General features: G+C 48.4%; 1 protein-coding gene across 1 annotated transcript in view; it reads right to left on the bottom strand.

Moving 5' to 3' along the window:
• Window positions 1–12,177, bottom strand: part of LOC143961272 (endoplasmic reticulum membrane adapter protein XK-like) — a 46,414-nt gene that overhangs the window by 24,541 nt on the left and 9,696 nt on the right. The gene's annotated exons all lie outside the window — the stretch shown is intronic.

Below are 12,177 nucleotides of genomic sequence, written 5' to 3'. Positions count from 1 at the left end.
GCACTTGGCTGTGACACACTTAATTCTACACCTTCATTCCTCTCAGAGCAGGTTTCAGAGAGGACTGAAGGTCTAGTGGGGTTGGAGATCCCAGCTGATGAGGAGCAAGGAGAGGTCCGCTTTGTTCTTTGGTGTGGGTCTTTGAGGTACGCTTGCCAACGAGCTGCATGGCAGGTCAACATATGTCTGGTCAAGCATGTGGCGCCCAAGCGGCTGATGTTTTGGCCACGCGAGATACGCTTGAGACATATGTTGCAAATAGCAGCGGTGCGATCTGATGCACTCATCTCAAAAAAGGCCCACACCAAAGAACTTTTAGAATAACGCGCAGAGGCAGCGCCCTGCACAGGCGGAGCTCAGTCGGTGTGCTGCCTCCCGGAGGGCATCCTGCCTCATTGGACATGTGCCTCCTCCTCCTGTTCCTCCTCCTCTCTAATACCAGGCACCCACGTGGAGTCAGTGCCCTCATCATCCCCTCCCTCTTCATCTCTGGAGCAAACCTGGCAGTATGCTACAGCTTGTGGAACATGACTGCCAGCTGTCCTTCTTGAGCATCCCCTCTCTCTGTGCTCACGCTACTGCCTTCCTCTAGCTGAGTATCATCATCGGAGCTTACAAAACACTGGGCATCCTCCTGGAGCATGTACCCAACACTGTGCTCAAAGAGTTCAGGGGACTCCTCAGGAGGACGTGGTGGGTCTAGGGAAGGAGTCACTGATGATGACATGGAGACGAGGGAAGACAATGCGTTGGCAGCTGCTTTGCTAGTACCCTGAGCCTGGGTGAGAGAGGATGAGGAGGATGAAGAGGGCTTGGTCATCCACTCTACCAAGTCTTCGGCATGATGCGGCTCAACACGTCCAGCTTCCCGGAAATAAGGACAAGCGTGTCCCATGGCCACGTGCTGATGATGACGATGCACCGCGTCCACGACCAGAACTGTTGTCTCTAGACACAGAGCCTGCTTGCCCTCTTTTATCGGCTTGTGCCCGTCTGCCTCTCCTTGTTGGCCTTCCAGACATGGTAATGGCCTGAAGGGAGATGGAAAAACCAGCAATTGGGTAGTGTATATTGTGCTGGAGGCACACAACACCCACTAACTCCTGCAGATTGCTCAATTAGAGAAGAGCTATATCGGTGGATATAATGGTGTATAGTGTGGTCAGGGCACGCAGACAACACACACAATCTCCTACAACTGACTGAAAGCTCTATTACAGAAGAGCAATATAGCTAGCTATATAGGTGGATATAATGGTGTATACTGCGGTCAGGGCATGCAGACAACACCCACAAACTCCTGCAGATTGCTAAAAGCTCAATTACAGAAGAGCAAGAACGCTAAATCGGCCGATAACGAGCGGTGTATACTGTGTTGAAGGTACACAGAGAACACCCACTAACTCCTACAGACGCCAGCACACTACACAAGGCCGCCGCGCTAACGGCCTTATATAGTGTGGGGCGTGTTCTACACAGTCTGAGCTATGATTGGCCACAGGCATCCTGCCTTTGGCCAATCATGGCTCTCCTCGCTGCCGGCGCTGTGATTGGCCAAGCATGTGGGGTCACAGTGCATGCTTGGCCAATCATGAGCCAGCAATGCACTGCGATGGCGCAGTGCATTGTGGGCCGTGAGCGCCACACGAATTTGGCGCAAACGGGCCATAACGTTCCGTATTCGCCGAATGTGCGAACAGCCGATGTTTGAGTCGAACCTATGTTCGACTCGAACATCAAGCTCATCCCTACTTCCCACTGACCACCAATGAAAGGGACATTCTTCCCAATTTTTCTTTATTAAAAGTCTTGCAATCAATAAGCATAAAATCACTATATATAAATATATACACATTTACATAAATGAAAATAAATATAGCAAATCTGCTCTCAAATAAAAAAGACTTTACAGCAAACTATAAATCCTATTACGACTCACACCACTACACCAGACATCAAACTTGTTAGGTCAAGAAACAAACCACACCCATTATGCATGCAGCCCTTCTTCAAAAAAGAAGATACTAACGAACAAAAGCTAAGGGAGTGAAAGAAACAGAAAAAGAAAAAAGAGCTCCTCACCCAGAGATGGGCAGTTCACCAAAGGCAGGTCTGATATTTCTCCACGCCCTTATCCAGACTGCCCGAGGCTCCCTGCCCCTCTCAAGACCCCGAATTTTCCCAACCTCACCCAGAATATCCTGCACCACCAACTCAACAGAGAGGACTTTCTTCTGCAGGGTAAACTGGCACTGTGCATTCCATGTGAAGTAACAGACAACTATACTAACTAAAAACAGTGTATCAAAATCAAAATCCCAGTGAGTCGGGACTGCCCCATACACCCACTCTGCATAACTCATCCGATAGAAAAAGGGGACGCCTAGAGCCCTCCCCACCCTTTTATACACCTCTATGTTAAAGGGACACTGCAGAAAAAAGTGGTCCATAGACTCCACTTTACCAACACACTCCGCTCTAGGACAATGTTTCAAGTTCCCTCTCACGTAGAGCCTTCCATGGAAAGCGAGCCAGGCTTGATCCCTAAACTTCAAGGGGATTCTTTCTGCCGAAGTATTTTCAGACACAGGGCAACATAAGCCGGGAGCTTGCCATGTCGGACTCTCAGACTTTTCACTGGCCCGCCATCTTCCCAGCATCGCAGAAAAGGCCTAAAATAAGATTAAAAAATACCCACCCATCCCGGCGGGTTCTCTGCTAGCATGTTACAAAGATTGAACTTTAAAAACAGCAGAGAAAAGAAAACTATTGGGCTAACCATTCCTAGGCCACCCTCCCACCTAGACAGGTAAGTTACATTGCATTTGATCAGGTGCAGCCTGTACACCCTTGCATAGAGAGATACTGGCAAGATGCAGACAAAGCTGACATATAAAAAAATTGGGACCAGATACATTTTGATCAAGTCAACCCTCTCCCTCAAGGAAAGCTTCCATTTCTTCCAGCTTGCTACTTTGGCATTGGCACACACCAACCTGCTTTCCCAATTACGATGACCATAGTCACCAGGACCAAATTTGATGCCCAACACTTTAATTTCCTGCTGGGGCTCTGGGAAGGCATCTGGAAGCTTTCACCCTCCTCACCCATCCAGTAAACTTCGCTCTTTTCATGGTTGACTTTAGAACCAGAAGCCTCCGTGTACTGCTCTATCATAGAGACCACCTCCTGCGCCTCCTCCGTTCCAGACACAATAACAGACACATCATCGGCATAGGCCACGACCTTCAAAGGCAGCACACCAGCAATGCCCAAAGGCACCCTGCACAAAGATCCACTCTCTAGCCTTCTTATGAAGGGGCTGATTGCGAATACATATAACAGGGGGCTCAGAGGACATCCCTGGCGCACACCAGAGCCAACCTCAAAAGGCCGTCCAACCCAACCATTAACCAGTGGGAAGCTCTCAGCCCCTCAATATAATGTCTTCAGCCAATCTATAAACCTCCCCTGCAGGCCGTATCTACCAAGTAGCAAATACATGTACTCGTGATTGACTCTATCAAAAGCCTTTGCCTGATCCAATGCCAACAAGTACTTTCTCCATCCAGCAGCCCTGCATCGTTCCAAAGCCTCCCAGACAGCTAAAACCGCTGAAAAGGTACTTCTACATTGGACTGAGCAGTGCTCATGAATGGACAACAAATCGCCTGCCACTGATGACAAGTGCCAAAAAAGGATATTCGCCAAGATCTTTCTATCAACATTGAGACGACTGATGGGGTGCCAGTTCTCAATCATTGAGGGGTCTTTACCTTTTGACAGAAGAATCACAGTGGATTGCCTCATGGAGGGAGGGAGCGAACCCTCTTCTAGACAGCCGTTATAAACCTCTGCTATAAAGGGAGACAGAATGGATTTAAAACACTTATAGAATTCAGCCGTCAACCCATCTGGCCCATGCGATTTTTTTGGTAGCCAGCTTCTCTATAGCATGAACTACCTCATCCACTGAAATTGGTTCTGTCAAATCCATCAAAGACAATGTACCACTTCCCAATCCTGGAGTAGAATCCAGAAAGCTTTCCATCTTGTCCCGACAAAGGTCCTTTCTTCCCAGAAGGTCTGCGTAATATGATATGAAGATCTCCAGGATCCCTGATCTGGACTTCACCAGGGAACCCATACTATCCCTCAGGCCTATGACAGTCTTAACTGCTATGCCTTGCTTACAGTTCTGGTAAGGATCAGGCGAGTGATATTTTCCATAATCCCTCTCCAGAACCAAGGAGGCATGCCGGTCGTATTGACACTTTCTAAAAAGAAACTTCACCTCAGAGATCTCCCCTGGATCTCCTCTATACGAGACAAAATGATCAAGCTTCCTCCGCAAATGCTGGTAAGGCAATGTACATACCAAGCTGCTTCTTCTTACTTATGGCCTTGAAAAGTCCAATTGCCCTTTGTTTCACAAGTTCCCACCAGTCTGACTTACTGCTGCAAAAGTACAGAATAGAAACTTGTGCCTGAAAAAAAAAATACCCCTTCCCCTGGGTGGAGTGTCCGAGGCATTCAGAGTCACAGACAGCATACAGTGGTCAGAGAACTCCACCGCCCTCAACTCAGGAGCCGAGAAAGCAGAGTTCTCCTTTAAAAAAAACAAAACAAAAAAATAAAAAACACCTATCTATCCTACTCTGACTATTCCCTCTCTGAAATGTGAATCCCGTGCTGCCAGGGCAGTGCTTAATATGCACATCTACCAGGCCTGCTTGTCTCACCATATCTCTAAGAAAAACGCTATCGTAACCCAACCGGTCTATGGAGCCTCTCCTGTCTTCAGGCCTAATTATGGTGTTAAAATCACCTCCAAAGACAACCTGCTGGGACGTAAAAAGGAAGGGCTTGATCTCTGTGAGGAGAAATTTCCTACCCCATTTTGACTGCGGTCCATAGATATTGATCAGGCGCAGGTCCTGCCCCCCAACAGAGACGTCCAAGACAATGCATCTCCCCATTTCTACCTCAATTACCCGCCGGCACGTTACCATATTAGTTTTAAAAAGGACCGCAACTCCGCTGCAGGGCTCAGCCGCAAGAAACCAAAAGGAGGGACCGCATCTCCACTGCCTTTTTGCTAGATGAACATCGGCCAAAGTATTGAGCCAGGTCTCTTGCAAAAATTAAATCTCGGCATAAAACTCGCTGAGCAAAAATAAGGCAATATCACGATTTCTCTTGCAGATTTAATGTTGGCGGCATTAATGGTCACCACCTTTATCGGAGTGGGAACTGCCATTAGGATGATTGGTGTAGTCGTTTCTTAATCTTTACCACACTCTCATAACCAGAAACAGCTCTCTTCCAACTATGTGACTCCCCCTCATCCATGGATGATAAAGAAAAAGATATATCAGATATCTCATCACCTGACAAAACTGAAAGGGTGTTGCCAAGAGGAACCCCTCCTGGGTCCGACTCTGAGGAAGAAATAACCACTTTACTTGTCTTCCTCTTCTTTGTTTTCTTCCTCCTAAACTTCTCCCACCCCTCATCACCCGAATGCCCCCCAACAGAGGGTGAGACATGGGATATGGACGTCCTTCCATCAGCCCCATCCCGCACCCCCACACTCCCTTGACCACGCTGCTGAGGGACAGGGACTGGAGGCTGAGTGGGAATATCTGCTAAACCTGCCCCCCCAGCAGCTTCTGCTAGTCTGGAGGATCTACGTACAGCAGGACCAGGGACCACCAAAGGAGGGACAGACTCAGGGACCACATCACTAGGGGAAACAGAATTCGAAACAACAGATATAACAGACACAGGAGGGACAACAACAGTTTCAGCGGCCTCATCCTCCTCATCTAGCCTCTGCATCTCAGCCTCCAATCCTGGCAAGTTATGTAAAGCCTCCGGGCACTGACTATAAGGATGACCGAGCTTTTGGCACAAATTGCACTGAATTTCGGTACAATCCTTAGCCAAATGGTCCAGATCCTGGCATAACGAACACTTCTTATGGGTACAGGTAGATGCAAAATGGCCTTTTTCACCACATTTATTACAGACTTTGGGCTGACCCTGGGAGAATATTGTCAGCCAAGCTCTTCCCAGAAAGGCTGAACAGGGCAGATGCTGAACTACATTTCCCAGCATCCCCAATTTTAGTAACACTGTTCAGGCCCCTGTCCATATCCCATGTTCATCCAGGACCTTCCGCAGTGGAATGAGGACCTCACCATATCGGCGTAGCCATACTATTAAATCAGCCTCTGGTATGGATTCGTTACGCACCAGGATCGTAACCGATTTTATCAGAGGCTGCCTGGAAATCACCTTTGGCACCAAACCATTCCACTGCGGAAGGGCCTTGCACCTCCTATAATCGCTCCCAAAATAAATCCAGACCCTCAGGCTTTACAAAGGATAAATCAAATTCATAACTCCCCACTGGGCAAATCAAAGCAAATATATCCGAGGCTTTAAACCCCATTTCCAAAACCAACTCAGCCACCCTCCCCCTCACTGGTGGGGTCCCCTCCCCCTCCCACTGAACCACATTCCTCCTCCTGTACCCACCAACCATCCCACCACCAAACCTCCCCAAATTGTGACCACTAACATTTACAAAAATCCCCCCACCCTCCTTGGTGCGAATCCCCAAAACTGACGCATAAATGCCCACTTTCTTCCCAGCAGAAAAAACATTTGTGTGTTTTGAACCATCTGACACATTTCTAGCAGATATCGATTGTGTATACCAAATCTGTACAAATCGATGAGTCTTTCCTCTGCTGAGCAGAGAGAGAAATTTCATTTTTATTTTCCCAGCAGTATTAACCCCTTCACCACCACGCACCACATTCACTGTTTTATCATGACTGTCATTCTTAATACCTGCTGGTATATTCAAACGTCCTGCAGTCTTCCCAACAGTGTCAGTTCCCACTGCTGTGCTGGTGGAATCTTCAGCTGGCCTGTTCTCTTCCATCAGGATAGAACTTTCTGCAGAGGACAGTGCAGGCTGGACTGACACATCCATGGCTTCCACTGCACATGGTGCAGCATTCTGACCCCCTCCCCCACCAACATCAATCAGCTCTGCTGGAACACAGAGAGGCTCAGGTGAGGCAATCACATTGTAGGTGTCAGCCATACTGTGTGAAACACATGCAGCAAATTTGGTAGTGGAACTACAGGTCTCAGCAAATGCAGGCTTAGTAACATCCCAGTTCAGGGGGTTTGGTGCAGGTCCATCTTCATTCCCTGGTTGATTTTTCTTATCATCAGGGACCTCTGATGGTTTATCAGAAATGGCAAACTTGTCTGCTCTCAGGGGGACTCCATCTGCTGGATGAAGGTCAGGGTGCCATGCTCACTCTCTACCCCCTGGCTGGTTGCCGCTGGTGATTCCAAGGCCTTACATGGGGGGGGGGGGGGAGAGGTGCAGAGGCAGATAGACCCAGGTCATCCATTACATGGGGCTGATCCACTGAACATGCTGAGGACTGGCTGACAAATCTCCTCTCATTGTCAAATTTTTCTTGAAATACTCCACTTTTTTCTTTCAACTTCTCCAACAATAAAGTTTGCTGCTTTAACCTTTCCTCCAAATCCTGTAACTCAGGCTTCATGGCTGTGCGCTTTTTACTCCAGGCCTGGAAGCATTTGGCTTTGAAGTTTTTATGCTCAGCTTTCAAAACTTTAAGTTTCTCCTCCGCTCTCCCAATCGCCTTAAAGCGATTGACAACCTTCTGGCTGAAAACACTGACATCCACACCAGGGCCCCGGACCCATAGTCAGATCCTCCACCGCCTCCTCACTGGGCCCTGTGTCATCAGGGGGATCCCTCCCAGGGCCTCCCCCAGGATCAGGCATTATTCCTGGGCCAAGCTAGCAGGCAAGGCCCAGGCTGGAAAAGGGATGAATCTCAGACAGAGCTCTTTGGGTGTGTCCTCTTCCTCCTTCAACCTGACCTACAATGTAAGGAACATTCTTCTCACTGACCACCAATGTAAGGGACATTTTCCCAAAGGACCATGATGGACTAATCTTAGCATGGTTCCCCTGAGGTAAAAAGGTTGAGTAATATATGCACAATGTATGCAGGACACAGCCCCAACTGCCAATTGCAAGAAAACTAGATCAACCCTACAAAATTGATGGTAATGGACAAGCCTGAAGCTTCACCTAAACATTCTCACCCAAAATTCTTGAAATCCTGGACTCCATATCTGACCCACACACCATCCCCCCCAAAGCACAAAGAATTGATTTCTGACAGCCACAGGCATGACTCCCAGAGTCAGAGGCATGATGGGATTTGTAGCGTCTCCATAGCTGGCATGCCCCATGTTGACTACCACTGACTGTTTTTATTGTTAATTTTTTTTTAAAGGGTTTTTGTGATTTCAACTGTCTTGTGATTGGCCCAGTCTTGTACAATAACCCCTACCGTGAAGTTTAACAGGCCTAACTAGCATCATGTAGAATTTAGGTGACAACAAACAGCAAATACTGACTTGATGCCACATGATCCGAATAAGGAAGCATGCACACAGACTTTCTCAGGTCAGATGCTCCTGAGGAAGTCTGTGATGAAAGGCATTGGGTGGGGCCCTGTTTATAGTGATGTCATCACACTCACAAGAAGCATGTCTACAGACTCTCTCAGACCAAACGCTCCAGAGGAGGTCTGATAAAAAGCATTGGGTGGGGCCATGAGCATGGTGACATCATCACAGAGGAAATATACCCACAGACTTTCTCAGTTCACATGCTCCAGAACACGTTTGTTATAAAAGTGTAGGGTGGGCCCATGTTCATGGTGAAGTAATGAAACTCAGAGGAAGCATGCACATAGGCTCCTCAGGGGCAGATGCTCCTGAGGAAGTCTGTGGCAACAGACACAGGGCGGAGCCATGAGCATTGTGATGTCACACTCAGAGGAAGCATGCACACAGGTTTATTCTGGCCAGATGCTCCTAAGGAAGTCTGTGATAAAAGGCATTGGGTGGATCCAAGTTCATGGTGATGTCATCACATTTAGAGGAAGCATGCACACAGATTGTCTCGGTCAGATACTCCTGAGGAAATCTGTGATGAAAGACATTGAGTGGAACCATGTGCATAGCGAGGTCATCACACTCCCAGGAAGCATGCACACAGGCCTCAGGGGCAGATCCACCTGAGGAAGTCTGTGACAATAGGCACAAGATAGAGCCATGAACATTGTGATGTCATCACACTCACAAGAAGCATGCACAGGGGTGGACTTCTCCTGAAGAAGTCTGTAACAAAAGGTTTAGTTAGGTAAGGGCCATGACTAGGGAGATGTCATCACATTCACAAGAAGCATGCACAGACTTCCTCAGGGCAGACTGCTCCTGAGGAAGTCTGTAACAAAAAGCATAAGGAGGGGCCATGACTACGGTGATGTCATCACACTCAGATAACATGCACAGGCTTCCTCAGGGGTGGAAGCTCCTATGGAGGTCTGAAATGTGGTGCACAGCCTGCACTGGTAGACGTAGAGAATTTCAAATTCTTCGGCAGGTAAAATCTCTCCCATATAAGTATTTCAATGTCTGCCGGGAGGTCAGCTTTATTAATGAGAATATCACAGAGAACCGCGGCAGATTTCCCAGATGTTATTTCATGTGAGGTGGGGGGGGGGGGTGGCAGAGGGGGTGGAAAATGATTTGTGCTAGGAGGGATGATTGGAGGTTATTTGTGCTGGAGGGAAATTTTTTGGGGGAGGGGGGGTGCTAGCAGGGGTGATTGGAGGGGAGAGGATTTGTGCTCAAAAGGGACTTTTTTTGGGGGGGTGGGTTTGTGCTAGTAGCGATGATCGGGGGGAGGGGGTATTTGTGTTGGGAGAGGAAATTTGGGGTGAAGAGAGAATTGTGCTAGTGGGGATGATTGGAGGGTATTTGTGCTGGGAGAGGGAATTTAAAAGGAGTAGAGGAGTAGAGGATTTGTGCTAGGAGAGACTTTTTTTGGAGGGGGGGGGGGGGGGGTGTTAGGAGGGTGTTAGGAGTGGTGTGCTGGGAGAGGAAATTTGGATCGGGAGGATTTGTGCTGGGAGGGGAATTTGGAGTGGGGGGGGGTAAGGGAGTTGGGAGAGGATCTGGGCTCTGAATGGACATTTTTTCCGGGGGGGGGGGGGGGGGGGGGATTTGTGCTAGCGGGGATGATCGGAGGGTATTTGTGCTGGGAGAGGAAATTTAAGGAGTAGAGGATTTGTGCTAGGAGGGACATATTTTTTTTGGGGGGGGGGGGTGTTAGTAGGGGTATTTGTGCTGGGAAAGGAAGAGGATTTGGAGTGTGTGTGTGTGTGTGTGTGTGTGTGTGTGTGTGTGTGTGTGTGTGTGTGTGGGGGGGGGGGGGTAGTTGGGTGAGGATCTGAGCTCTGAAGGGACTTTTTCTGGGGGGGGGGAATTTGTGGTAGTAAGGATTATCGGGGGGTATTTGTGCTGGAAGAGGAAATAAGGGGGGGCGGAAGGTGGTAAAAATTGCTTTAGTAGGGGAAATTTGGAAGGGGGTGGAATAGGAGTTTTGCTAGGCAGGGGAGATTGCTGCTAGAACAGGTGATATGTTGGGGGGGGGGGAATTTGAGGGGTATTTGTGCTGGGAGGGGGGATGGGGTGCAAATCTTTGTGCTAGAGGGGGGGGGGGGGGGGATTTCAGCAGGGGAGCGGATTTGTACTGGGGGGAAGAGGGCTTTATGCTTAGGGGAAAAGCATGCAGATCAGCACTCGATTTATTTTTTTGCTCATACATCTGGTGGGGGGGTGTTGCGGGGGTAAATAGTATCAGTCTATGCCCCGGAGCCGAGGACAGTGGATGAGCTTGTTTTTCCTGACGCTCTGGGTGACACCCCCCCCCCCCCCCCCAGGGTCCTGCTGCAGGCAAGTTGTGTCTTCATTACATAAAGGTCATGGGAGGATGTACACATTGTAATTAGAGGACGCCGGGTGTGAGAACTCACCTTCCCCCCCCCCCCCCCCCTTGACATTCTCATTCCTGTACAATGAATCATCACAGATACCGAATGAGGAAACCAGAGTCACGCCAAACCTCCCAAAACCTGAGCGAGGGGGGCAGGATTATCAGCCCCTCGCTCCTCATTTTCATTCTTTGCTTAATCCAAGAGATGCTAATCTCCTGTGGCCTCTTTGCAGCCACTTCCGTCTATATGCACCGTGGTGATAGCTGCGTAACATTTCCTGAGGGAGGGTTTTAGCAGTGGATCACTGCCCCCCTGTTGTAAAACGTAAACTGTTGGCGCCATGTACAGTGCCTTGAAAAAATATTCATACCCCTCGAAATTTCACACATTTTTCACAACCAAAAACTTTAAATGTATGTTATTGGGATTTTATTTGATAGACCAACACAAAGTGGCACATAATTGTGAAGTGGAGGAAAATTATAAATGATACAAATAAATATGTGAAAAGTGTGGGGGGGGGGGGGCATTTGTATGGCGCCCCCGGGAGTCAGTACTTTGTAGAACCCCCTTTCTCTATAAGTCTTATTGGGGCTGTCTCTACCAGCTTTGCACATCTAGAGGGACATTTCTGCCCATTCTTCTTTGTAAAATATCTCAAGCTCTGTCAGATTGGATGGAGAGCGTCTGTGAATAGCAATTTTCAAGTCTTGCCACATAATCTCAATGGGATTTAGGTCTGGACTGTGACTGGGCCATTCTAACACATGAATATGCTTTGATCTAAACCATTCCATTGTAGCTCTGGCTGGATGTTTCGGGGCGTTGTCCTGCTGGAAGGTGAACCTCCGCCCCGGTCTCAAGTCTTTTGCAGACTCTAACAGGTTTTCTTCTAAGATTGTCCTGTATTTGTCTCCATCCATCTTCCCAACTCTGACCAGCTTCCCTGTCCCTGCTGGAGAAATAATCCATCCCCACCACATGATGCTGCCACCACCATATTTCACAGTGGGGATTGCGTGTTCAGGGTGATGTGTGGTGTTAGTCTCCCCCCCCCCCCCCCTACAAAATAGCATTTTGCTTTTAAGCCAAAAAGTTGAATTTTGGTCTCATCTGACCAGATCACCTTCTTCCACGTGTTTGCTGTGTCCCCCACATGGTTTCTCACAAACTGCAAACAGGACTTCTTATGACTTTCTTTCACCAATGTCTTTTTTCTTGTCACTCTTCCATAAAGGGCAGATTTGTGGAGAGCACGACTA

Source organism: Lithobates pipiens, unplaced genomic scaffold (genome assembly GCF_037356315.1).
Source record: "Lithobates pipiens isolate NorthernLeopardFrog02 unplaced genomic scaffold, aLitPip1_a1.2 Scaffold_1, whole genome shotgun sequence".
Lineage (NCBI taxonomy): Eukaryota > Metazoa > Chordata > Amphibia > Anura > Ranidae > Lithobates > Lithobates pipiens.
The sequence above is the reverse complement of the archived record's forward strand: the minus strand, read 5'-3'. Positions and strand labels throughout refer to the sequence as shown.